General features: G+C 50.8%; 1 protein-coding gene across 3 annotated transcripts in view; it reads right to left on the bottom strand.

Moving 5' to 3' along the window:
• Positions 1 to 27,323, bottom strand: part of LOC146839151 (uncharacterized) — a 78,829-nt gene extending 51,506 nt beyond the window's left edge. For all 3 annotated transcript variants that reach the window (XM_085603174.1, XM_085603173.1, XM_085603175.1), the window contains exon 1: positions 27,154 to 27,323. The gene's annotated coding sequence lies outside the window, so the exon portion shown is untranslated. The remainder of the gene's footprint in view (positions 1 to 27,153) is intronic.
• Positions 27,324 to 27,755: the final 432 nt, after the last annotated feature.

Here is a 27,755-nt window from a genome sequence, read left to right as displayed (position 1 = left end):
TAGAGTTGGAGTTTTCAGTTGAACCTGTGTCTAAAGTTAAGCTCTGGCATAATACTCAGGTGATCCCAGAACTCCTTAGGACTCAGTAGATCATTCTACAATGTTTACAAACAAAACTAGTCAATAGAAAGTGGTAGCTAGTAGAAACTGGCCAGCTCATTGGGTCCGAGTCCCTGCTACCATTTTCTCAATTATGAACAATGTAAAATCCATCTTAAAAAAATAAAACATTTAAGCAGCACAAGAGTTACACCCAAGTACTCTACGTATGTTATTTGGTGCCAAAAGTCTCAGGGTCCTGTCAGAAAGCCTTATACCTATGTTTACTGCTGTAAATTCTTCCACTGATACCTGACAGCTATCCATGAAAGGATTCCTTCCAGTTTAAATGTTTTTAACACCGTGAAGTTATCATTCAGTCATGCATAGTTGTACACACTAGTAAATGCAGAGCAAAAATGGGGGAGTGGGAGGAGCAAGGTGAAGATACCCTTGACAATTTGTAAATGACCACAAACTTGTGAAAATGTGAGCATTTCACAAAGTTGAATGTGACCCTTTCCCAATCTGGACATTGTTAGAGATTTACTTCAGAAAAATGCTGGAGTAACTTCACATCCAGGGTGGGAAGGGAAATGGATCACCAACCATATTGGTGGCATGTTGAAGGGGTTTCTCCCGGATAAACTGGTGAGATGGCAATAAGCACTGGGAAAATGGCATGTCACTAACATGTTATGGTATGTGTATTTGTAGAGCACACTAGTCATCCTAGTGCTGAAAGCATGAGCTACAAGTGCCGTTCCCGGTCTTACATTTATTGCAGAATCCACAAACTGAGGAGGCGGCTCTGATACGTAGCGGACGGTCGTCTCAGACTTAGGAGCGTAGGGGAAGGCACAACTGCCAACTGGCTTTGCGTAAGCTGGGGAAGTGTGTGGGTAGGGGTCTGGCGGAGCAGAAGTGGCTAGTAGGTTTGTGGAAGTTTATGAAGTGGTTGAGGCATGTGAGGAACAATGTTGTGTAAGGCTTGATCTCACAGCATGAGGTGCTTGTTTATTGACTGACAGCCAGTCAAGATCTTTGAGGTGTGAGGTGAGCGCAGGGAGGTAGGTTGAGTGCGAGTCTGGCTGCTGCGTTTTTTATGGTCTTGAGTCTTCTAATGATTCAGACATGGAATGCATAGCCGTAGTCCAGCTTGCTAGTGATAAAGGCTTGGGTGACGGCTCCGAGCGTGTAAGTGGGGAGCCATTTGAAAGGCTTCTTGAGCACTGTGAGTGTGTGGAAGCAGGAGGCGGAGACTGCGTTCACGCGGCCAGTCATAGCGAGTTGGTTCTCTATTACTAGTCCAAGGTTTTTAGCATGAATTGCCAGGAGGTGTGTAGGTCCACATTCAGTAGGCCACCAGGTGGAGTATGAGATAAAAAGCTCTTTGCCGAAGGTAACTTCTCCTGTCTTGTCTGTTTTGAGCTTGAGACAGTTAGTTCCATCCATTCGGTGACTTCCATCATGCATGTGAAGAACCTGGTCTGGGTGCTTGCCATGTTTACGAGAGGGAGAGTATGAGCTGGGTATCTTCAGCGTAGGCTATGACATTGACTGCATGGACACGGATGATGTTGGTGAGTGGGGCAATGCAGGCGTTGAACCAGTTCAGGTTGAGCAAAGATCCTTGAGGAACTCTGCAGATGAGGTTGGCATCTTCTGAGATGAAGGGAGCCAGGCCGACGGACTGGGTGTAGCCTGAAAGAAAGGAGCAGATGCAGCGAATCGCAGGTCCTTGGATGCTGGCTTTGTCCAGTCGTTAGATTAGGATGGGGTGTGAGATTGTGTCGAAGGCTGCAGATAGGTTCAGTATGGTGAGGGCAGAGGTGTTTCCTCTGTCCGTGATCAGTCATATGTTGTCGGTGGGGGCGATGACGGCAACGTCTTGTGCCTTAATCAAGACTGAGGAGGTGGTCAAAAGGGTCAAGTCATTGAGGTTGGTGGCTAGATGTATGGTTATCATCTTTTCCATAACTTTAGCTGTGTAGGTTTGCAGCGAGATAGGTAGAGAGTTGGCAAACGTCTTTGTGTCTGCTGAGAGTTTCTCGAGGAGGATGGGGGTACTTTGACATATCTGCAGGCATCTGGGCTGAGTTGACTGGATCATTCGGGATTGGGGTAAGGGCTGCACTGATTGGGCCCAGTCCTTTAGTGAAGAGGTAGTTACTGCAGGGATCAGAGAGTGCTCTGGAGTGTATGACTGCATTGTTATTGTCGTTTCTTGAGGTGTGATGGTGGGCCAGACAGTCTGGGCACTCGTCTGGGTGACTGTTGGTTGGGTGTTGGTTGTGATGGGCAGGATGGCTGCAAGGATGGAAGAGTTTGGTTGGAGTTCAAAGATGGGAAGTTGCAATACGCACCAGGAGGAAAATGGCATGTCTCTAAAATGTGACATGACATTTCAACTACACAACGCCAACTGGTCTCATAGCTGGAAGGTTCTCATTGAGCGATAATGGCAGTACTGAGGCCGTGCTCTCTACCGAGTCTGGTGCAAGGGGCTTTTTCTGCCAGTGTCTTGAAAGCTTCAAGCTGCAGTCACATTTTTGTAGTGGCAGGGCGTTTTTGGATTGTATTCACTGCTGACCAAATACTTGTCCAGTCCAGCTGAAACTAGGATTTAGGTCTATCAGCACCTTCGGAATCCATCGTCTCCAGAACTATCCACGCTACAGAGATGGGGGAAATAGTTCTGTAATCAGGACAAGTGCTTGCAGACAACAGGGCACAACACCAATGGCAGGGGGTGAAGAGGAAAGATCTGTGTCTCTTTGAACAGGATGGTGCCAGATATGGGTCCACTAATGGCACCGGCTGATTATCAATCGATCCCTTGTTTCGAAGTTGGCCCTAGATGCTTGCAAAGAAAGTGTGAATAATCATCACCTTAACTTGCATTTTTGTTTGGGTAGAGTCCAGAATCCCATCCTTGTCATAGCATGGAGACATTTCTTCTGACCTTCCCAGATGAGTTTCAAATGACTCGTAATGAAGGGCTTGGTGCAGTTAGAGCTGACAGCTACTTTGGACACTGTTGACACTTGATAATGGTTGACCGTCCTTTGGCGACAGGTCTAGCGGCGTGGGTTTCCAAGGCGTCTGCTCCTGTGTGGGTGCACACAGGTTGTTGCTCCTCTGCCCTTCTGCTCAGCAGTGTAAGGAACAGTGTATGGAACAGCCAATGGGATGTAATGTCTCATCCTTTCTCTTTACTATGCATTCGGCACTACTGAGGGGTTATTCCACTCCTTTAGTTTGATGGTATCACCCTACGTCAATGACACACAGCTGTTTCTGAGGCTGAACAGGATTCTGACAAGTGCATCAGTCTTCTGAGGGTCTGCCTCACACCTATTCAAGTCCTGACAACTACTAAAACTTTAAAGACAAACAGAAATAAAACAGTTCTTTTCATTGGTGGAGCACAGGAAGCCAGAACTTTGGCCTCCACTGGTTGTCGTGCAACAGGGTTAGAACCTGGGCATCACATTTCTCTCAACTGTGCATTCCTGGAGTGGTTCTGGCATTACTCCTCACTCCTTAAAGAGTGGAAGAGGTAAGAGCAGTTATTCTCTACCAAGTAGACTGTCTGTTAAACCTGGCATCTTTTGGTGTGTTTCCCCTGGACTTTTGCTTCTGGCCTCCTGGTTTTTGTGGTACTCTGGATCTTGTTTTCACTGGTTTCCCTACTACAGTGCACTGTGTGTACCGAGGGTACGTAAACCAAATACTGCTAGTGGGCCTGCAGCACTGATTGCGCTACCCACACCAGCAGCCAGTCAAAATGTTCTCAGACCTGCCACTGCAGTATCTGCGCTCAGTTTCCGCTGCCATGTCGACCTGGCAAGTGCACTTGCCAGGCCCAAACCTTCCCTTGGCTCAACATTCCCCCATGGGCAGGGTGCAGTGAATGTGCAAGGTAAGACACGTACTGGTGTGTGTGACATGTCCTGATAGTGAAATACTGTCAATTTCGTTTTCACTATTGAAAGGCTATCTGTCCGGTAGGCTAACATGGGAGTTACTTTGTACCATCTTACAGGCATTACTTTCCATTGGGACAAAATAGAGACATAGAGTTTAGGCTTCCTGAACTCAGAATTTAAAAATACATCTTTTAGTGACGATGATTTTTATGTTGTATGTTTGAAAATGCCACTTTTAGAAAGTGAGCATTTTCTTGCTTAACCATCCTGTGTGCCTCTGCCATTTGTATACTCACCATCTGGGTTCAGAGTGAAAGGAGCAGGGATGTGCATTCACACTAGTCAATCGCAAGGGGTGGTGAGGTGTGCCCTGCCTTTTCTGGGTGACTTATACCAGGCAGAATAGACCTGGCTGCATTTAGAGCAGGGGGAGGACTTGTCACTTGCACCTGAATGGACTGTGGATGCCTTCCACAATGCTGTCTCCACCTGCCTGAGACAGATAGTACTGGATAGGTGTGCCAGGAGAACTTTGGTTGTGCCAATACCGCAGAACTTCAAAGGGAAATGTGATATAAATATTAGGGCTCAGACCCTGGGATCTAAGAACTCTTTTGGATCAAGAAACCTGCCAAGAAGAAGAGTTGAGGAAGCTGTTAGGAGAGACTACCACTTTGCTGAGTGCTTTGCTGTGTTGGCCTGCAGTGGCTGCTTCTGTGTTGGGTAGTGAAAGGACTGGACTTTCTGCATCCTATTTTCCTGAGTTTCTCCAAGGGCTTAAGGCAGAGCTTTCCTCCTGTTCAAGAAGTCTCAGGAATAGCAAAGACTTAAACTTCATCTACTGTCAGCACTGGGAACTGAGAGTTTTGTGCCGCAACAGAAGAAAATGCAACCCAACGCCGTCTACGAAATCGCTGCCGTCTCCATGACCTGAAGGCACCGCAAAGGGCACCGCAAAGGGCACCGCCGCATCGCGCACTGCAACCCTGGTCTTACTGACTATGCCGTCTGATGCGGCCACTAAGCCACTGCTTGCATCGTGACCTGTGTGTACTGCACTTCGCCCCGCCTCGCTTCACACTACCGCCTTGGTATCCCGGACGCTGCCGCTCCACGTTGACATCGATGCCACTGTTTGCACCGTAATTTGGGGGCACCGCTCTTAAGTTACATTAGGCACCGCCCCGTCCTACACTGCAGCGTTCCCCCACTGACGTCATCGACTCCAGGTCGTCAGCCAACGACAGTTCTGCAACAACAACGCTGCCTGCTTCGTGACCTGCCAGCACCGAGATGAGCTCCGCCCACTTGGCACCGCAGTCCTGGTCTCACTGATGCCACTGGATACCGTCACTGAGCCGCTGCCTGCACCACGACCTCCCAGCACTGAGATAAGCACCGCAGCCATGGTCTCACTGATGCCACTGAATGCCGTCACTGACTAGGTGCCTACACTGCGACCTGAGGGTAACGCACATAACACCTCTGCCCTTCGCCTTGACACCCACCGAAGCCAACATTCACGCCTTAAACCGCACTGAGCTTGATCTGAAACACATGTGACTTCAAGACCCTGATGACTCCTGCACCAACCTCCAAATCCAACGCCTGCCGATACCAGCTCTTGGAGCTCACTGCAAGGTCCCTGACCCCCTGCATTTCTAAAGGAACTGTTTGTAGGTATTCCTGACACCATAGCTGGGCTGCGATGCCACGGTCAGCCAGAATTGTTGGATTTGTTTGGTCACGACGCCGTGATAGCCCCGAACGGAGCTATCAACTTCAAGGAACTTGTTTATAAAGTCTATTTTTGCTTCATGAGTATTTCTGAATAACTGTATGTTGGATTCTTATCATTTTGGTCTTGCTTTACACAGATAAATATTGCATATTTTTCTAAAACTGGTGCGTCCTTTTCTTATGTTTTCACTGTATTACTGTTTGTTATGTGTAAATGCTTCATACACTGCCTCTAGGATACGCCTGACTGCTCGTGCCGAGCTACCAAGGGGGTGAGCAGGGGTTATTTCAGAAGGGTAACTCTCTTATCCTGACGGGGAAGAAGGGTCCCTACTTGGACAGGGTAACAACCTCCAACAAGAGACCCCCATTTCTAACACTATCTATCTTGGCTTACTGTAGGCTGCGATGGGAAGACTCCAGCACATTCAGAATATATCAGTAATGCAGACGCCAGTGCTGCAGAAATCCCATCATGTCATTTCAGTAGTTCCCAAGCAAAAAACCAAACAAATCCACTTTAAAATCCTCTGTCTTATTCATCAGACCTTTTACTATGTACAATGGAAGTCCAACCTCCTTGTCAGACACGTTGGTGCCCCACACTCTTACATGGCTTCAGCGATCCAGCCAGCAGGCCCTAAATCCTATTCCTTGTTTCCAGAGGACTAGATACAGGCAGATGATCTTCAGCGAGCTGGGTCATCGCCTATGGAACGGGCTATCTTTGGCCCCTCGACTCATCCCTTCCTATTGTAAAGTCAGAGTAGCTTTAGGAATGATCTGGCAATGTCCTTATTCAGCTGACGCACTGTCCTGTTGGCCTGTGCTTCGTCTGTCTGTTTCAAGTCCATGAGTCTGACCTTAGTCACTAGTGCCAGGACGCCTGTGGTACGATTGATAGATATACCGTTTCTACAGCTACAGGAGCTTGGATGAAAAAGTGGTGCACGACACACAGATGCAGTGGCACAGACTTCTTTTAGTACAGTAAAATGCAGTGCAGCGTCCACAGATTTCTTATTGTACAGTTAGATGAAGTGGGACAGATTTCTGAAAGTGCAGTGTGAGGAAACCAGGCTTTTGTAGGAATCCCCCCAATTGTTGCCCCTATTTTTGACTGATACTGGTGTTTTCTGACTCTGATTGTGCCCTGGGCATTGCTAACCAAGCCCAGTGCTCCATTTAAAAGGTACATGGTATTAGGTGTAATTACAATTGATACTGACAGCCTACCTGTAAGTCCCTAGTATATGGAAGGGCAGGTAGGTGTAGAGGCCCTGTAGATTTAATGCACTTAAGTGTGCACTGCCGTGGAGCCTGATGTCATTTTTAAACCAGCCCTTTCTTTCAGGCTGCTTTTAGAGTAAAATTATGTCCAAGTACTTTGGAATTAAAAGTACTTCTAAAGTACCTTATTCTTGCATATATAACCCCAAGGTTCTGCCCTAGGTGCCCCAAGAGTAGGGTGCCATAATAAAATAAGCAGGGACAGTGTAAAAGATGTTTTAGATGCCTGGTGAGGGAAAAACGACCAAGTTGGTTTTCCCCATTGTAGTACACTAACTCGATAGGCTAACGTTGGAAGGCTTGATTTGACATTAATAAAGTTTTTCTTTTGACAGTAGGGAGCTAAAATAGTAAGTCAAAGAGTCAAATTAACAGTCGCAATGAATCTACAACTTGCCATGGTTGTATTTATTATAACTATTGTAGGAACTAAGTTATAGAACGGCTTTCCTAAAGTTACCCAATTCAACCCTGTAGCAGCCGCTTTGGATTGGCCAGCCTTTGACAGGCTGAACCAAGCTGCCCTGATGCGATGTGAAGCAGCCTGAAATGAGACGAAGTAGACATCTGGTCGGAGGTGATCTGCAGCCTGCAGATGTCAGGACAGGAAGCGGGCTCGGTAGCCAAACTGACCTCCAAAGGAAGAAAGACAGTGAGGACAGGAACTAGGCCCACCCCACTTCCTGCAACCCCAGCCAGGCGGGCGCCCCTGTAATTGAATTAGGAGGGGATGGAAGGCAAGTGTATGGGGAAAGTTAGCCACACCTGTGGGTACGCTTAACATGACCTGAAGCTTCATGAGAAATTTTTGCCATTTTGTTTTTTGTGGAAAAGTGATTTCTGAGATAAAAATATACCACACATCTAAGGAAGTGGTCATCACATGCACCCCATTGGTCAGTTTTTTTCCAGCCCAGAAACCTGGATACATAGGGGAGACCTGCCCAGCAACACAGATGCCTGCCTGGAATAATCAAGGGAAAAAGGACTTCCCTGTTGAAGAGCTGGTCTGCACCACACGAGGACTGCCCTCATAAGGACTGCACCTGCTCCACGCTTTGGGCTTCACAAGACGAATTTGCCTTGCTTCAAAAGATTAAGGAGTGGACTCCCTGAGGCACCAGGTACAAAAGACCTTCGAGAAGTCACCTACATCAACTCCACCACGACAAGTCCATCTGGCTAGCTTCGCCTGGAATTTAAAGGATTTGACCAGGTGCATTGTGGAAATTGTAGTCCCAAACCTCCAAGAGGCAAATCAGAGCTTCTGGACCCTTGGCTGATGGTGTGGACCCTCAAAGACCCAAACGAAATATCTGGAGGAGAAGGACTGCCCTGCTGGACCCTTGAACTGCACAAGAGAGGCCTGCACTCATTAAGGACTGCACCTGCTGCACTCACAAGGCTTCACAACCGTGCATCACAATCAAAGACTGCCTGAGGACCAGTGTGGGACTTGCCTTCTCCCTCTACTCACATGTCATTAAAACACAATGCTCCCCCTCCCCCCCTAACTCTTTCAACAACAATCTGGGGAACTTCAGGTTTGCTAACTACCCTTCCTCTACATCACCCTCGCCTGAATGAGAGCCTCACTCATTCACCGCGCTCCCCAACCCACGGGCTTAACTGCCCTAGTACACAACAGGCCTATGAATGAAACTAATCCGGCACCTTTTCCTACCCCACTTCCTCTCTCACCTCCAGCACACCTCTCACTAGCCTACAACATCCCATCACCTTGCCTCCTACTTACCTCCTTACCTATGAGGAATCCTTACTGCATACCAACACTCCCTCCTCCGAGTGATCTCACTATCTACCCCTAGACCATCTACCCACACTATAAACCCTCCCTCCACTGAGGATAAGCTGCAGACCTCAAGCATGATCTTCAACTAGTTAAAGGTGGCTTTCAAAACCGATTACACTGTCTATGAAGATAGAGAAGCTTTGGAATCGCAATATGACCTCTGAGACTAATCAACCCAGCCCTCCCGCAATGGTTAAACACAACCGGAGAGGAACTTCATCCATGAAAAACCCGGTGCGCCTGCATTGGAAATCACTGCCACATCTTAATCACCATTCCAGGCCCCATAGGATTAATGACCATTTGTCTGAGGCCGACATTCACTCCATTCTACTTTTTTACAACGCATCTCGAAGCGACTCATTACCCCGCACCATTTTAGATCCAAACTATTCCCTCCAACCCGTTTAGAGAAGTCAGTGTCATTCTCAGAACTATGAACAAGGATAGTTTATTACCTGTCTCCACATCACACCTAGAAACCCTAAAAACTAAATCTCACATCAAATCAATGCCTCCTAACTGCAGGTCAGCTGTAAGGCCCACAGCTGATATTGCAGACCTCAATCTTACACAAGAACTGGACCTCCTGATCCTAACTGAAACTTGACTCAATGATTCCTCCTTACTAATTTTGGACTTTTTAGTTAGCCCGAATATGAAATCATCAGACTGAATAAACCTGGCTAAAGTTGAACCACATAGCATGCATCTTTCGCTCCATTCTCACCCTGAGGCATACACAAACTGCTCCGATGTCTACTTGTGAACACCTGGGCATCGAAATCTGGAACAATGACAAGATAGCTTGTACACCCCACAAATCTATCACCCCCCAGGTGCTAATTTTTTTATCAAACAAATAATGGAGACTATATCCTCTAACTCTGACCAACACCCTAACCAAATCTTCCCTGGGTATTTCAACTTACACTGGAACAACGCAAATGATCCCTTACTGTGCACCTGAGATGCTTTCCTCTCCGACCTAAACTTCGCCCAGTCCTATAACAGACCTACCCACAACAAGGGCCCCACCCTTGATTTAATCATAGCTAAAGATAACGTTACACAACTGGATGGCATATCACCTTGTGACTGGTCAGACCACTACCTAATCTCTTTTCTAATCTTGGAAAGGATGCTGACTAGACAGGGACAACCTCGTAAGACCAAACACAGGTCTAGAGATTTGACGAACATCAACGTAAATGATATAACCTACATTTGCAATAACCTACTTCCTCCGCCCCCCAATATGACAAATCTGGATAACCTTACTGAACACTACATCCACTCCATGATAGATTTGTTCGACGCAATTGCTCCAAAGCAATTCAAAAGGATTCCCAACAAACATTCCAATCCCTGGTTCAATTGCTCCCTTAACGAGGAAAGTCACTGTTAGAAGGCGACCTCAGAGGGGCCCGGAAGGGGCCCTGACTGCCCTGAGACCCACCCTCGAGGTATCGTAGCCGGGCACTGGCGGGAGACTCCTCAGGGGAGGAACCTCGTCTCTAGGATCGTACACTCGGCACCACACGACAGAGAGACAGTACACGAGAAGTTCTTAAGAGCAAATCTTTATCAGATCGGAGTTGTAGGATCTTTATGATCAGCAAGGAAAAATATATACAAGTAGAGCGCGGGCTCACAAAGTCTTGGAGGGGGGTTAGGAGGTAGCGGGACAGTCTTTGGGGATAAGAATCAAATGCAGGGGCGTACCCGGTGCACAGCTATCAATCCTCGAGCTGGGGGATACGCTTGTCGTCGTGGGGTCCGGCGGGACCAAGAGAGTCTGTGGGAGCTGTGAGTCACTCAGCAGGCTCGAGTATAAGTTCGGAGGTCTTACGATCTTAGGGGAGCCGCGAGTCGCTCAGCAGGGCTCAAGCACAAGTTCGGAGGTCTTACGATCTTCAGGGAGCCGCGAGTCACTCAGCAGGGCTCAAGCACAAGTTCGGAGGTCTTACGATCTTCAGGGAGCCGCGAGTCACTCAGCAGGGCTCAAGCACAAGTTCGGAGGTCTTACGATCTTCAGGGGAGCCGCGAGTCACTCAGCAGGGCTCAGGTGTTCCAAGGCGAATCTGCCGGACGGTCCCAGAGCACCCCTTGTTATAGGGCGACTCCTCTTTGATGTCCGGAGTCTGTGCAGGCAGGGGTCTTGTCACCTGGGGGTCGCTTGTTGGGGGTTTCCTGCCATTGTCCTTTGATCCTTTCAGGGCCGGGTCGGGAGGAGCCCCAGACACCCAGCAGGCGTGGAGCCAGCCCTCGGGGAGGCCGGCGGGTCGATCGAAACCCACCTTCCCAGGGAAGCGCAGAGGTGTGATGGAAACTGCTCCTCCCTTTCTTACCCCAAGGGGAGCGCGATGTCCTCCAGCCGGAGTGGCGCCTCTAGGCCAGGGTCGCGCTGGGGCCGGGCGGCCATCTTGGTGCATGAAGTGGGCACGCGGGCCCGGGGTGGCCGAAGGAGGAAGGCCATGGATGGGGGAAGTCCGGGTCGGGTGTGTGTGTTCTGGTGGGAAGGATCGGCTAGGCCGTGGGCTCGGGGCTGGTGTGAGGTGCAGGGGTCAGGTCTGACTATGTTACGAGGGCCGGGTCTAACACGCGTCCCCCCCAGCTGAAAGCCGGAGAGAACTACCCATCTTCTTGGGGGTTCTCTTCGCTGAGGCGGAAGAATCGGGAGAGGCCATCGGCGTTGGCGTGGTCCGTACCAGGGCGATGTTCCACGGTGAAATCCATCCCCTGGAGGGAGATTGACCACCGCAGAAGCTTGGGGTTTTCTCCCCGCATCTGCATGAGCCATCGCAAGGGGCGATGATCGGTTTGGACCCTGAAATGGGTGCCGAACAGGTAAGGGCGTAGTTTCTTGAGGGCCCAGACTACGGCGAACGCCTCGCGCTCGATGGTACTCCATCTCTGTTCCCGGGGCAACAGCCTTCGGCTGAGGAAGGCCACGGGCTGGTCTAGGCCCTGGTCATTTACCTGGGAGAGGACTGCCCCGATGCCATGCTCGGAGGCATCAGTCTGTACCACAAACTCTTTGGAGTAGTCGGGGGCCTGGAGGACGGGGGCCGTACACATGGCCGTTTTCAGGGCATTGAACGCCTCTTGGCAGGCAGGGGACCACTGTACCTTCTTGGGCTGTTTCTTGGACGCAAGTCCCGTGAGGGGACCGACCAGGCTGCCGTAATTCCGGATGAATCTCCGGTAGTAGCCCGTGAGGCCCAGAAAGGCTCGGACCTCTGTTTGGGTAGTGGGGGGTTCCCAGGCTAGGATGGCGTCGATTTTGGGCTGTAGAGGGGCGACCTGCCCGCTTCCGACCTGGTGCCCCAGGTAGGTTACCGAACCTTGCCCAATCTGGCATTTGCTGGCTTTCACGGTGAGGCCCGCCTGGCGTAGGGCGGTTAGCACCCTCCGGAGGTGCTGGAGGTGCTCACTCCATTCGGAACTAAAAACTGCAATATCGTCGAGATATGCAGCGCTGAATTTTTCCAGCCCGGCCAGGACTCTATTTACCAGTCGCTGGAAGGAGGCCGGGCCATTTTTCATCCCGAAGGGCATCACGCGAAAGCGATAGTGCCCATCCGGGGTGGAGAAGGTGGACCGCTCCTTGGCTCCCTCTGTGAGCGCAATTTGCCAGTAGCCGCAGGTGAGATCGAAGGTGCTGAGGAACCGAGCAGCCCCGAGCCGGTCAATGAGCTCGTCGGCTCGGGGAATGGGGTGGGCATCGGCTCGGGTGACTTCATTGAGTCCCCGGTAGTCCACGCAGAAGCGGAGTTCTGGGGCGACCCCGGGGGCAGCTGCTTTTGGGACCAGGACCACGGGGCTGGCCCAGGGGCTGTCTGAGGGTTTGATCACGCCTAGGGTCAACATCTTTGAGACTTCGGCTTGGATGCAGGACCGGACCCGATCAGGGACTCGGTAGGCTCGGTGTCTTACTGGCGGGCTGTTCCCGGTATCCACATCATGGACACACCAGTCGGTGACCTTGGGGACCAAGGAGAAAAGGTCCAGAAACTGCCCTAGGAGCTGGCGGCAATCCTCACGTTGCTGGGGAGTGAGAGACGGGGAGAGGTTCACTCCCTCTACGGAGCCGTCCTTCTCTTGGGTGCACAGAAGATCAGGGAGAGGATCTGACTCTTCTTCGGACCCGTCGTCAGTGGCCAGTAGGAGGCTCAGCTCCGTCCGCACAAAGTGGGGCTTGAGGCGGTTCACGTGGAGGACCCGGAGGGGGTCCCGGGGTGACTGGACATCTACCAAGTACGTGACCGGGCTCTTCCGCTCAACTACTTTGAAGGGCCCGGTCCATTTATCCTGGAGAGCGCAGGGTTTCACGGGGGCCATGACCCACACCAGCTGGCCCGGCTGAAACTCGACTAGCGCGGCGTTCTGGTCGTACCAGCGCTTCATCTCCTCCTGACTCGCCTCCAGGTTGGCCTCTGCCATCTCCCGGAACCTCCTAGTCTGATTTCGGAGGGTCAGGACGTAACGGAACACGTCTCGGGGGGGGGCCTCGGGGCGCCGCCTCCCACTCTTCCTTGACCAGGCTGAGGGGCCCCCTGACGGGGTGCCCGTAGAGTAACTCAAATGGGCTGAAACCCAAGGATTTCTGGGGAAACTCTCGGTATGCGAATAGGAGGCAGGGGAGCAGGAGGTCCCACTTACGCCGGAGGGGCTCTTCCAGGCCCGCGATCATCCCCTTCAGAGTCCGGTTAAACCGCTCTACCAGGCCGTTTCCTTGGGGGTGGTACGGGGTGGTGAACTTGTAGGACACCCCGCACTGTTGCCATAAGGACCTCATGTATCGGGAGATTAACTTGGTACCGCGATCGCTCACGACCTCGCGGGGAAAACCCATGCGGGAGAAGATTCCCATCAACGCCCGGCCCACCACGGGGGCCGTGACGGTACGCAGGGGGATGGCCTCAGGGTAACGGGTGGCATGGTCCACCAGGACGAGGATGAACCGGTGCCCCTGGGAAGTTGGGGGGTCCAGAGGTCCTACAATGTTGATCCCGACCCGCTCAAAAGGGGTACTGACGACAGGGAAGGGTTGGAGGGGAGCCTTGCGCTTCTCTCCACTCTTCCCACTGGCCTGGCACGTGGGACAGGACTTGCAGTGGGCTTCCACATCCGCTTTCATTCTGGGCCAGTAGAAGTGAGTCACGAGGCGACTGTAAGTTTTGTCCTGACCCAAGTGGCCTGCGAGGGGAACGTCGTGGGCCAAGCCCAGGAGGAGGGTTCGGAAGCGTAGGGGGACCACCAGCACCCGGCCGGACCCTAGCTCCACCGACTTCTGTTCGCTGTACAAAAGGTCATTCTCCCAGTATACCCGGTGCGTCCCCGTTTGGTCGCCTGCGGCCTGGGCCTCTGCCTGCTGCTGGGGCCCGACCAGGGAGGGACAGGTAGCCTGCTCTCGGCAGAACTCCTCTCGGGAGGGGCCCCCCTCGTGGCGCCACTGGGCTAATTCGGGCAGATCGCCTAACTCGGTGTCTGGGGTGGAGTCGGAAGGTGGGGGTTCGTCACTGGCGATCGACTCTTCTGGTGGGGGGATGTGGGGACCCTCGGCCGGGACCATCCCATCTCCAGGGGCCGGGGCGTCGTCGACGTCCCTCAGGGGGGTCAGTCGAGCCGCCATGGATCGAGTGGTGGCGCACACACACTCAGGGAGACCCATCATCCCTAGGTGGGTCTTGCGCTCAACTTGTCCCCAGGGGGAACTTTCTAGGTCGTTCCCCAGGAGACAGTCGACGGGCTAGGAGGTTCTCACTGCGACCTTCAGTTTGCCGACCACCCCTCCCCACTCAAAGGGCACCAGGGCTACCTTACATAGGCTTTCTGTGTTGTCGGCTGAAATGACAGGGCAAAATACGTTGGGGAGGACCTGGTCTTCGTGGACTAAGTGGCTGAGGACCCCGGTGATGCTGGCCCCTGTGTCACGGAGGGCTTCTACTTGGTGGCCATTGATCGTTACGAGCTGCCCATATTTCTTTGTGTTAGAGGGCAAGAGGCTCCCAGGGACCATCTCTCTATCTCCTAAGGATACTAGGGCCATAGCGGCGGGTTCCCACTCCTCGGCCTCCTCAACCTCCTCCCCCAGGGCTACATTGGCTATCTGTCTAGCGGGGGTTGCTGCCTGGGTGGTGCGTGGGGCCATGGGGCATTCAGGGTCGTTGGCGTAATGCCCGGGCTTCTGGCAACGAAAACACGTGATGGTTACCCGGTGCCCCCGTCTCAGGGGGGGGCCGGATACAGCTGGTGGGGGTGCCGGGAAAGGTGGAGATTGGGACTTCGGGGGACTAGCCTGGGACTCTCTCTGCCCTCCCTGGTTCCCCCCCCCTCTCTGGCGGGGTGGTCCCTGACTGGCTCGGGGGTACTCTCCTACAGGGCCCCGGGAGACCCGGGTGTTGGTCCAGCGATCCGCCTCGACAGCCAGCTTCCTCGGGTCCGTGAGCTTGCTGTCGAGCAGATGCTGGCGTAGTTCCACAAAGCAGTTGGCAGCCAGGTGCTCCCACAACATAAGGTCGGTTAGTTCTTCCAGGGTGGTTACCTTGCTGCCCTTGATCCACCCATCGAAGGCGCGGCTGAAGAAATTCACATATTCCACCCAGGATCTTCCTGCAGTCCCGGAACCGCTGGCGGTACATCTCCGGGGTGAGGCCGTACCTTGTGAGGAGGGCCGCTTTCATGTGTTCATAGGAGGTCTGCATGGAGGTGGGTAGGTCGAGCAGGGTGTCTCTCCCTTCGCTCAGGAATCGTCCCCATAACCCAGCCCCCCAATCCTTCTGTGGGACCCGATGGGAGGTCATGGCGACCTCGTAGGCCCGGAACCACTGCTGAATGTCATCATTCTTGTAATATTCTTTGACCACATCCTTGGGGATGTGGACCTTCTGCTCCGTCGGGGCGGCCGCCTCCCGGTTCCCCGGGGGCCGCGCTTCTTCGCTTCTTGCTTTCAGTTCTATTTCCTTCAAGCTGCGTTCATGTTCCAGTTGAAGTCTCCTTCCCTCGTGTTCTCGTTGGAGTTTCTTCTCTTCTAGTTCTCCCTGTACTCGCAACTGTTCTACTGCTAGCTTTTTCTCGGCTAATTTCAACTCGCCCTCGATTTTGAGTTTGGCTAATTCGAGCTCGTGATGGCGACTTTTTTCTCTGTCTGCGAGTTCCTCCGGGGATAGGCCCCCGTCTGGTACGAAGCCTCGCACCTGGTTGCTGCTGCGTTCTCCTTGGGAGGGTCCAGCTTCGTTGTGGGGCTCCCCCGCTCCTTCTGGGCGGGAGGCTCCAGAATCCACCCAAGCTTTCAGTGCCTTTTGCATATCTTCTTTGGTGTTGAGACCAGTGGTAGCGATTCTGAGTTCCTTACAAAATTGCTTTAGTTCTTTGTGAGTGTACTCTTCCAGTTGTTCCACCTGGAACACGGTACTGGCGTCGTCTTCTACGAGAACCACGGTGTTTCCTTCTGCCATCTTTGTCGGTAGTGCGTCAGCCGTTCACGGTACGATCTCTAGATTATGGGCCCGAATCCCGTCGCTTGCCACCAATGTTAGAAGGCGACCTCAGAGGGGCCCGGAAGGGGCCCTGACTGCCCTGAGACCCACCCTCGAGGTATCGTAGCCGGGCACTGGCGGGAGACTCCTCAGGGAAGGAACCTCGTCTCTAGGATCGTACACTCGGCACCACACGACAGAGAGACAGTACACGAGAAGTTCTTAAGAGCAAATCTTTATCAGATCGGAGTTGTAGGATCTTTATGATCAGCAAGGCAAAATATATACAAGTAGAGCGCGGGCTCACAAAGTCTTGGAGGGGGGTTAGGAGGTAGCGGGACAGTCTTTGGGGATAAGAATCAAATGCAGGGGCGTACCCGGCGCACAGCTCACAATCCTCGAGCTGGGGGATACGCTTGTCGTCGTGGGGTCCGGCGGGACCAAGAGAGTCTGTGGGAGCTGTGAGTCACTCAGCAGGCTCGAGTATAAGTTCGGAGGTCTTACGATCTTCGGGGAGCCGCGAGTCGCTCAGCAGGGCTCAAGCACAAGTTCGGAGGTCTTACGATCTTCAGGGAGCCGCGAGTCACTCAGCAGGGCTCAAGCACAAGTTCGGAGGTCTTACGATCTTCAGGGAGCCGCGAGTCACTCAGCAGGGCTCAAGCACAAGTTCGGAGGTCTTACGATCTTCAGGGGAGCCGCGAGTCACTCAGCAGGGCTCAGGTGTTCCAAGGCGAATCTGCCGGACGGTCCCAGAGCACCCCTTGTTATAGGGCGACTCCTCTTTGATGTCCGGAGTCTGTGCAGGCAGGGGTCTTGTCACCTGGGGGTCGCTTGTTGGGGGTTTCCTGCCATTGTCCTTTGATCCTTTCTGGCCGGGTCGGGAGGAGCCCCAGACACCCAGCAGGCGTGGAGCCAGCCCTCGGGGAGACCGGCGGGTCGATCAAAACCCACCTTCCCAGGGAAGCGCAGAGGTGTGATGGAAACTGCTCCTCCCTTTCTTACCCCAAGGGGAGCGCGATGTCCTCCAGCCGGAGTGGCGCCTCTAGGAAAGGGTCGCGCTGGGGCCGGGCAGCCATCTTGGTGCATGAAGTGGGCACGCGGGCCCGGGGTGGCCTAAGGAGGAAGGCCACGGATGGGGGGAAGTCCGGGTCGGGTGTGTGTGTTCTGGTGGGAAGGATCGGCTAGGTCGTGGGCTCGGGGCTGGTGTGAGGTGCAGGGGTCAGGTCTGACTATGTTACGAGGGCCGGGTCTAACAGTCACAAACTAAGGTTGGCAGGGAGATCATGGAGAAACTCTCATTCTATAACATACCTCAAGCAGTTGAGGATGACAAGAAGAGCGTACAACAAACACATCCATTGCACCAAAGCTGATCACTTTAAGTTACTGCTAGGCAATGCCAAAAACAGACCAAAAAAACCCTTTTTGGAATCATCAAACAAGAAACTAACCACTCCACTAACCAACACTCTGCACTCAAGGACTCACTCCCTAGCCGTGAGACGTTCTCTACACACTTCATTGAAAAGACAAGAAAGATTGAACTAGAAATACAACTGACCTCAAAAAAAGCATGATCAGACCAAGCCCACTCCCTCTCCATGGCTGCCGTTGGCCAGTTATCCGCTTTCTGGCTCTAGGGAGTATACTGAGAAAAACATCGCATCATGGAATACCTTTATACAACTAGATGATGCCGAGCTACTCACAATTATAACTTCATTGAAACCTTCAAATAATTTCAATGATCCTTTGCCCGCCAAGTTCTTCAGGGAGCTTAGATCTTCCATTCTCCCACCCTGGTCTAAGATTGTCCATAAATCTCTTGTGCAGGGCTTGATTACCGACTGCCTCAATATAGGACAGGTCACTCCCATCCAAAAGAAGCCAAATGCAGACTTATCTGATCCTAACAACTTCCGACCAATTTCTAATATCATGATTTTAGCCAAACTACTTGAGAAATGCACACACACACAACTCTGTAATCACATCCAACAGTTTCAACTCCTAGACCAATACCAATCAGCCTTCAGATCGGGACACAGTACGAAACTGCCCTAACGCGCATTGTTGATGACGCCCTGAGACTACTTGACTAGAACGAACTTTGCCTACTTATACTTCTTGGTCTTGCCTCAGCATTTGACACGATCAAACATGACAACATGATTGATCTCCTTGAAAAAGGATGGGGTTATCGGATCCAGTTTTAACTTGGCTTGCCTCGTTCCTACATCACAGAAAGCAGATAATCCAAGTCAACCATTCCCTTTTTAGCAGTACACCGGTCTCAATTGGATGCCTCAAGGATCCCCACTCTCGCCCACGCTCTTCAACATGTTCATGGAACCTCTCACCGAAACTCTGAACTGCTCAAACGTACAATATCACTTGTATGCCGATGATTCTCAATTGTACTTGAAAAAAATGTCTTCACCGGTTGATATCCAAACTCTTAACTGTGCTCTTCTAAAAACTCAACAATGGTCAACTCAAAATCAACTTATGCTAAATACATGCAAGACGGAATTCTTCCTGATTGCCCCCCACAATCACTCTGGCCCCATTCAAGATTGGTTCAAACAACTAATGGCTCTCAACTGCGCTCCACGTGTAGTAGCCGAAACTAACATTCCTTTCATGTTTACAGCACTGTTCTATCTTTCAACTATGCAATGCTTTGCTTCTTTATATCTAATATGATGCTGGCTGTTCTATTTTTAGCATCGTGTATGTCTAGCTTCTTATGTGTTTAGTATTTTACGCCTTCACTTGCTTATCTTGTCCGCTTCTATGTACAGGGCTCTGATACCCTGACCATGTCTGCGTGGACTTTGTGGCCATGACCTTTCACTTCCGTGCTAAAGAAAAGCTGCATTTCTTTGCTCGGTGCTTTAATTGTTTTTTATACAAGCCATGGCAACCGTACTTGGCCAGTCCCCTAATTCATGACCCTGCAAAGTTTAGCACTGCTCTGTGGCGGCTACACCGATAACTATCCTTTACTGCTTTATTAGATTGGTATTATTTTTCATGTTTCTGAATTGGAGTTTGTTTACATTATTTGTGCTCCCTTCCACGGGCCTGTCTTCCCCTCTGCCTTCTTTCCCTCCTTATTTTGCTTTCTCACAGACATCACACACTGCTGTACCAGCTCCCTTTCCCATAGACCATACACCATAACTATTGACCAAACAATGCAGCCTTATTCTCAAACCACAAAACAACTTGTATAGTTTAAGATGGCAGTCCTGTTTTTTTAACCAGTTTCCTTGAGTTGTGGATAAAAGTTTCCCTCTGTGACAATCCTCATGTTGTCAGTGCTTGTCCTTTTTCTTCCTCCCATTGTTGGTCAGTTTGAGAAGCTCTTACTCTGGAATTCCCCCGTTTTGTCACAAAATAGGTGTGACAATAACTACTGGCTGGGACAAAATTAACCTGACTAGTACCAGTTTTGTACCTGAATTCAACAATCCGCAACTGTACGGTGACAGATAAACTTTGCAGAGAACATGCCAGTGCCCAGCACAACGTCACGCTTTTTGTTGTTTTGCTTTCATTTGAGCTACGATGTGTTTATTGTTATAATCTGAGATTATGCAGTAGGTTGAGGATTATGTGTCATGTTTGTGAATTACATAGTCCTGTGGCTTCAAGAGAATATAATTCCATTGTTGTTTCTTTTTTTTTCACAGCCAGCATATTACTCATGTCTCCCCTCCCTCATAACCTAATTCCCATTTTCTGGTTCTCCAGCGCCGCAAGGTCATACGAATGGCAATAGTGCTTTGCAAATATCACCACTCCAATGCATACAAAAAACAAAAGTAAAGACATTGTCATTTTTAACACAAGAGCTCTAGCTTTTACAAATTTGATACCTATTGCATTGCAAATGCTTGTTATAAATTGGTGTTGGACTTGTATTGTGTGTTGTTTCCTTCTTATTTACTGTTATTGGTGTTTTTAAATGCTGAACACACCGTCTCCCGAGTTAAGCCTCAATGCTCGTGAGCCGAGCCACCATGGGTTGAGCAAGGATTCATTTATTGAGACTTTACTGGACCTTACTTGCGATTGTGGCGTTGCTCCTAGCTATTGGTACTTACCTACACTTACTAACAAACCACCTTCCAACATGTGGTGCGCAGTAGTGGGGTCCAGTGTTTGCGTTTAATGCAATACAGCATTGAAGTGAATATCTTTAAAAATACTCCAAACTGACCTAGAGCAAAATAGATTTTTGAAATTTTGACGAATTTCTTTTAATTACTTCATTTTTTAATCTTTCTAAATTGTTCTGATCAATTGGTGCCAAAGCTTTTGTGTGACCCAAAACTGATCGATCTGACTCGCCTACCCACACTCACAGTAGCTGAGCTTAGGGTGATGTGCAGAAAGAGGGGGTTACCTGCCCATACCAACACTAGGAAAGGAGAGCTGGTGCATTCCTTTGAGCCCTGGGCAGTGCTAGAAGAAAGAGGAAGTTCTACAGATAGAAGGGGAGAGGGTAAGTTGACCCTTCCAACCTCCACGAGGAGGATGATGACCGCCTGTCCATTCTTTCAGACACCAGGGCCAGACCTACAGCTCGTGGGAGGAAGGATTTATGGGATCCACCAAAGAAGAGGCAGAACTGTCCCTCAGGAGAAGAGTGTGAGGCCCAGTTAGCTTACATAGCTGTGGAGGATAAAAAGCATGCCTTGGCCTGGGAGAAGTGGACATGTGAAGACAAATCAAGAGATAGTGGCAACTAAACAGAGATTTGAGATGTCAAGGGGTGGTGGGTTTGACCCAAAGCTGCCCAAGGAGGTTGTCCCTAAGTACCAGGAGTGTGACAACATACAAGAGTGGCTGGCAGCATTTGAGAGGGCCCCCAGAACGAGAAGGGTTAACTCTCCATACTGGGGTTCACTCCTGTAGCACTTGGTCACAGTAGCTGGGAGGGATGGGCTCCTGACGCTAGAGGGGGAGGCAGCAGCGGCTTACTCACACATGAAGCAGTGTCCGATCGGGAAATCTGGGCTCACCCCACAGCAGTACAGGATGAAGTTCAGGGCACCCACAAAGTCAGCACCCAATCTTGGGGGGACTTTGTTGGTATATCAGTGAAGGCACTAGAGGGCTGGATACAGGGTAAAAAGGTAAGTACATGTGTGGGGTCTCTCATCTGTTCATGGAGGAGTCTCAGTGTCTAGTTGATTCAAAGTTGTCTGGCCCCAGGGAGGGGAGACAGCTGATAGGTGGGTGTGTACAAGAGTTCCAAGAAGTCCCCGGGGTAGACTCCAAGAAGGGAGCGGGGGGTAGGCCCACAAAAACCTAAAGAAGGAGGTGGTAGGCCAACTAAAGTGATTCCCCCAGTACCCCAGAACCCTAAAAAGAAGGAGAGCAGATCCTACCCCAACTCTGACAAGCAGAGGTAGGAAAACCAGGGCTTAAAACCATCTTTGAGAACACAGTGTGTTTTGACTGTTTGAAGCCAGGTCACTTTAGAGGTGACCCCGCCTGTTCCAAAAAGGTGGTTAGTACTGGGCTGTCCAGTGTAGCCTCCATAAAGTTGGACACCTCAGACGAGGAGGTCCTCCTAGCATTGTGTTGGACGACAGATCCAGATGGTTAGCTGGGGATCCCTGAGGGTGGGAGTTGGCAATGGGGCGGTCGCCCAGGGCACACACCCATCCAAAGATCCTGGGTAGCCAGTCCCCATGGTTAGGAGACTGGGATCCCAAAAGAAAGGGGAAAAGAAAAGGAAAGGAAAGGGAAGCCACTCCTAAATAGAGATTCAGTGAGCCAAGGGAATCCCGACCCAGTAAGGAGGAAGAGCAGAGATGGCATGGTAAGGCTTCACCTGACTCCAAGGACGTCCTGAGCAGTCCGGCAGCTGTCAAGGTGGAGGGTGGAAGAAGGGTGTCTGCCACAGGATGTGGTAGCCCCCACTCTAAACAGCAGAAGAGGTTCTAAGAACCCATAGTTGCCCCTAAAGCAACTCAGCCACTTGTCAGTGGAGAGCTGAGGGTGTGGTCTATGATTTGCGCTCCCCTCAGTGTTGAACAGTCCATGATTTGCGCTTCTCTCAGTGTTGAGTGTAGTGTGACACTACAGTCAACAATGACGGGAGCGCAAATCATGGACTTCATGTACCATGATGCAAAGGAGCAAACTTTTCTGGGATATGATGTAGTGTCCGGCCACACCATTTTCCCTGCCCAAACTGCTTTTCATGACCTTCTCTAGCATTTATCACACATTCCTAATGTTCTTTTTTGTAACAAATTGGATTCTGGCCCATTATTACACTTCATCTGGCCTGAGCCAGTGAGTACGGCTGGAGCCCGAGAGTACGGCCCGGGTGTCGAGAGTACAGTCCGGGTGAGGAGATTCTGGCCAGACTGCGGAGATTCCGGCCTGACTGCAGACATAAAGATACGACTCATAAATGACCTCTGTGAATACCAAAAGTCGTAAAGATAGACTTTTGTCTCAGATGGCCTTTGTGAATTCGGCCTATCTTTTGACAGGAGTAAGCAATAATAATAATTCAAAGTGTCAAATTAATAGATGCAATGAATCCAACAACTTGCCTTGGTTGGATGTATTGTAACTATTGGTGGAATGAAGTTATAGAATTGCTTTCCAAAGTTACCCAATTCAACTCTGTAGCAGCCTCTTCGGATTGGCTAACCTTTGACAGGCTGAGCCAAGCTGCCTTAATGAGGTGTGAAGTAGCCTGACATGAGACTAAATAGACATCTGGTGGGAGAAGATATGCAGCTGTCAGGACAGGAAGGGGGCTGGGTAGCCAAACTGGCCTTCAAAGAAAGACAGTGAGGACAGGAACCAGGCCCACCCCCGCTTCCTGCATCCCCAGCCAGGTGGGAGCCCCTGTAATTGAATTAAGAGAGGGGCTGGAAGGCAAGTGAAGGGGGAAAGTTAGCCACACCTGTGGGTGGGCTTAGCCAGACTTGAAGCTCCAGAGAGATTTTCTCCATTTTGTTTTTTGTGCAACAATGCTTTCTGGGACACAAATATGTCACACTTCAGGGGAAGAGGTCATCACAGAAGATGGCACCCTGCACCCCATTGGTCAGGGGCACACCCCTTGTTGTCAGCCCAGAAACCTGGAACAATAAAGGATAGCTGCCCAGCAACATCAGATGCCTGCCTGGAAATATCAAGAGAAGAACGTCTGCCCTGGTGAACCCCGGGTCTACACTACAAGACGACTGCCCTCATAAGGACTGCACCTGATACACACATTGTGCTTTACAGAAGAGGACTTTACCTTGCTTCAAAAGATTAAAGAGTGGACTCCCTGAAAGCAAGTTAGAAAGGAGCTCCGAGTACTTACCTGCAACAACTCTACCAAGACAAGCCCATCTGACTAACTTCACTTGGACTTTAAAGGATTTGACCAGGTGCATTATGGGAATTGTATTCCTAAACCTCCAAAAGGCAAATCAGAGCTTCTAGACCCTTTACTGGTGTTGTGGACCATCAAACACCCAAACTAAATATCTGGAGGAGAAGGACTGCCCTGCTGGACCCTTGGGCTGCTCAAGAGAGCCCTGCACTTATAAGGACTGCACCTGCTGCACTCACAAGGCTTCCCCACAAAAGGACTCTGCCTGTCTTAAAGGATAAGTATTGGACTCCCTGATCAGCAACAGGAAGAAAAGTGCTGGAAGGGCTACCTGCAACATCAGCAACAAGGACAACTCCAGCTGACAAACTACACCCGAATTTTAATTGGATTGACCTGGTGCATTGTGGGAGTTGTAGTCCCAGACCCCAAGAGAGGTCTGGGACTACAACTCGGCAGACATCAGACGCACCCCCCTACCTGAACACCTTCAGGAAGACCCTCAAGACCAGATCTGCGGACCCCTCCTCCCCCTCAGCGCCTTGAGACCCTCACGGGTGAGTAGCACGCTTACAATTCCCTGACTGACTGATTGATTGAAGAGGCAAACCAGAGATTCTAAACCTTTGGCTTGTGCGGTGGACCACTTCCTGCATCAACAAACACTTCTGGAAGTAAGTGTAAAAGTATTAAATTGCAGGCGGCCTGAACTCTTGACTTTGCCCCAGTCCAGAACAACCTTTTCTTAACTCTTTGAGTGCTATTTGCTTCTAAGTACTAGTTTTACTTTTAATATGTACAAATTCATATCGCCGGTTCCTACATTAGATTTTTGTCGCTTTGGTGTCATTTTAATCATAAAAATATTGGCTATTTCTATAAATTAGTGTCAGATTTTTATTTTGTGTTTTTTCCTACTTATTTACTGTTATTGGTGTGTTCTAAACCCTTTACACACCTGTCTCCTAAGTTAAGCCTGACCACTTGTGAGCCAAGCTATCAACATTTGAGCAAGGACTAATTTATTGAGACTTTACTGGATTTTATTTGGGATTGTGGAGTTGGTAATAGCTGTAGGTACCTACCTACTAACAAACCACATTCCAACGTGCAGTAAGATACAGTGCGGCGTTCAGAAGTTTCTTGCAGTACATTAAGATGCAGTACAGTGGCACAGATTTCGAACAGCTCAGTAATAAGCAGTGCAAATTGAATAGATTTATCGCAGTAAGATGCAGTGCAGTGGGACAGATCCCTCACAGTGCAGCAAGGTGCAGAGCACAGATTCCTCATAGTGCAGTAAGATGCAGTGCATTGTGAACAGATTACTCACAGTGTAGTTAGATGCAGTGCAGCATGCACAGATTCCTCATACTGCAGTAAGATGCAGTGCAGTTTGCACAGATTCCTTACAGTGCAGTAAGATGCAGTGCAATTGGCACACACTCCTCAATGCTGTAAGATGCAGTGCAGCATGTACAGATTCCTCACAGTGCAGTACAATGCAGTGCAGTGTGCACAGATTCCTCATAGTGCAGTACAATGCAGTGCAGCATGCACAGATACCTCATAGTGCAGTAAGATTCAGTACAGTGCACAGATTCTTCAAAGTGCTGTAAGATGCAGTGTCAAGTGCAGATTCCTCACAGTACAGTAAGATGCACTGCAGCATGCACAGATTCTCAAAGCGCAATAAGATGCAGAGTGCACGCATTCTTCACAGTGTGATAAGATGCAGTGCACAAATTCCTCATTGTGCAGTAAGATCTAGTGTGCACAGATTCCTCACAGTGCAATAAGATGCATCGCGGTGTGTAGAGATTCCTCACAGTGCAGTAAGATGCAGAGCAGTGTGCACAGATTGCTCACATTGAAGTAAGTACAATGGGCACAGATTCCTCACATTGCAGTAAGATGCAGTGCAGTGTGCTCAGATTTATCATAGTGCAGTAAAATGCAGTGCACAGATTCCCCATATTGCAGTAAGATTTAGTGCATTGTTTACATATTCCTCACAGTGCATTAAGATGCAGTGTGCACAGATTCCTTATAGTGCAGTAAGATGTAGTGCAGTGTGTACAGATTCCTCACACTGCAGTAAGATGCAGTGCGGTGTTCTCAGATTCCTCATAGTGCAGTAAAATGCAGTACACAGATTCCTCATAGTGCAGTAAGATGCAGTGCATTGTTTACATATTCCTCACAGTGCATTAGGATGCAGTGCAGTGTGAACAGATTCCTCATAGTGCAGTAAGATGAAGTGCACAGATTCCTCACAGTGCAGTAAGATGCAGTGCAGTGTGTACAGCTATCTCATAGTGCAGGAAGATGCAGTGCAGTGTGCACAGATTCACCACAGTGCATTAAGATGCAGTGCAGTTCACAGATCTTTCATAGTACAGTAGGATGCAGTGCACAGAATCCTCACAGTGGAGTATAATGCAGTCCAGTGTGTACAGGACCCTCATAGTGCAGTAAGATGCAATTCACACAGATTCCTTATAGTGAAGTAAGAATCGGTGCAGCATGCACATATTCCTCAAAATGCAGTAAGCCACAGTGCATGGGTCATATCTCAACTTTAACACAAAGGAAGGCCCCCCGAGGCCCCCGGATAAAAGAGCCCAGCTCAGCCCCCAGGGGCCCCGGATAGAAGAGCCCAGCTCAGCCCCAGGGCCCCCGGATAGAAGAGCCCAGCTCAGCCCCAGGGCCCCCAGATAGAAGAGCCCAGCTCAGCCCCAGGGCCCCCGGATAGAAGAGACCAGCTCAGCCCCAGGGCCCCCGGATAGAAGAGCCCAGCTCAGCCCCCAGATCCCACTGGATAGAAGAGCCCAGCTCAGCCCCCAGAGGCCCCCGGATAGAAGAGCCCAGCTCAGCCCCCAGATCCCACCGGATAGAAGAGCCCAGCTCAGCCCCCAGAGGCCCCCGGATAGAAGAGCCCAGCTCAGCCCCCAGATCCCACCGGATAGAAGAGCCCAGCTCAGCCCCCAGAGGCCCCCGGATAGAGGAGCCCAGCTCAGCCCCCAGAGGCCCCCGGATAGAGGAGCCCAGCTCAGCCCCCAGATCCCACCGGATAGAAGAGCCCAGCTCAGCCCCCAGAGGCCCCCGAATAGAGGAGCCCAGCTCAGCCCCCAGAGGCCCCCGGATAGAGGAGCCCACCTCAGCCCCCAGAGGCCCCCGGATAGAAGAGCCCAGCTCAGCCCCCAGATCCCACCGGATAGAAGAGCCCAGCTCAGCCCCCAGAGGCCCCCGGATAGAAGAGCCCAGCTCAGCCCCCAGGGGCCCCGGATAGAAGAGCCCAGCTCAGCCCCCCCAGGGCCCCCGGATAGAAGAGCCCAGCTCAGCCCCAGGGCCCCCAGATAGAAGAGCCCAGCTCAGCTCCAGGGCCCCCGGATAGAAGAGCCCAGCTCAGCCCGGCTCCTGCAGAGATTCCCTCCAGGATTATTCAGTCTATTTCTACAAACGCAGCAGAAGGTGCTGAGAATCTCCTACCTGAGCAGAAACCTGTGCAGACATGTCCACGTTCTCTCCTCCTCCTCCTGGGGGGCTGGGGAGGGTGGCAGATCTAGGGTCTGGGGGGGCAGGGGCAGATCTAGGGTCTGTGAGGGTCTGAAGATGAAGTTAACTGCACAGACACACAGGGAGTCCTTCCTCCTCTGTAGAGGCCGAGGGAATGTCACCACAGCTGCTGGTGCTGTCTCTGCCGCCGCTGACCCGGAAGAGGAAACCCTTCTCCCTTTCATCCAATGTGTAGCTCAGTGGTTTCATCAGCAGGCGAGGAGCGCCCTCTGGTGGCCGCTGATGGAACCGCCGCCTCCAGGCTCCAGCAGGGAAACAAGCATTGGTGCCTGTAAAGACACAGACATGGGTGTTTTTAAGACACACACAGTCCATGACAGGCCTCCCAGGGATGCTCTGTGAGACTTCAGCAGGAGCAGGACTCTTCTACATCCTGTTTCTTCAGCAAACTCCAAACTGAGTCCATCTTCTGCCATTAGTTTTGAGACAAACCGAGAAATGTCACTCGAGGGGATGTAGTTCAGTGTAAGTGAATGCATTCTTTGCTCCTCAAACGATAGCTTTTGTATCTGTTT

This window comes from Triturus cristatus, chromosome 4_2, assembly GCF_964204655.1.
Source record: "Triturus cristatus chromosome 4_2, aTriCri1.1, whole genome shotgun sequence".
Lineage (NCBI taxonomy): Eukaryota > Metazoa > Chordata > Amphibia > Caudata > Salamandridae > Triturus > Triturus cristatus.
The sequence above is the reverse complement of the archived record's forward strand: the minus strand, read 5'-3'. Positions and strand labels throughout refer to the sequence as shown.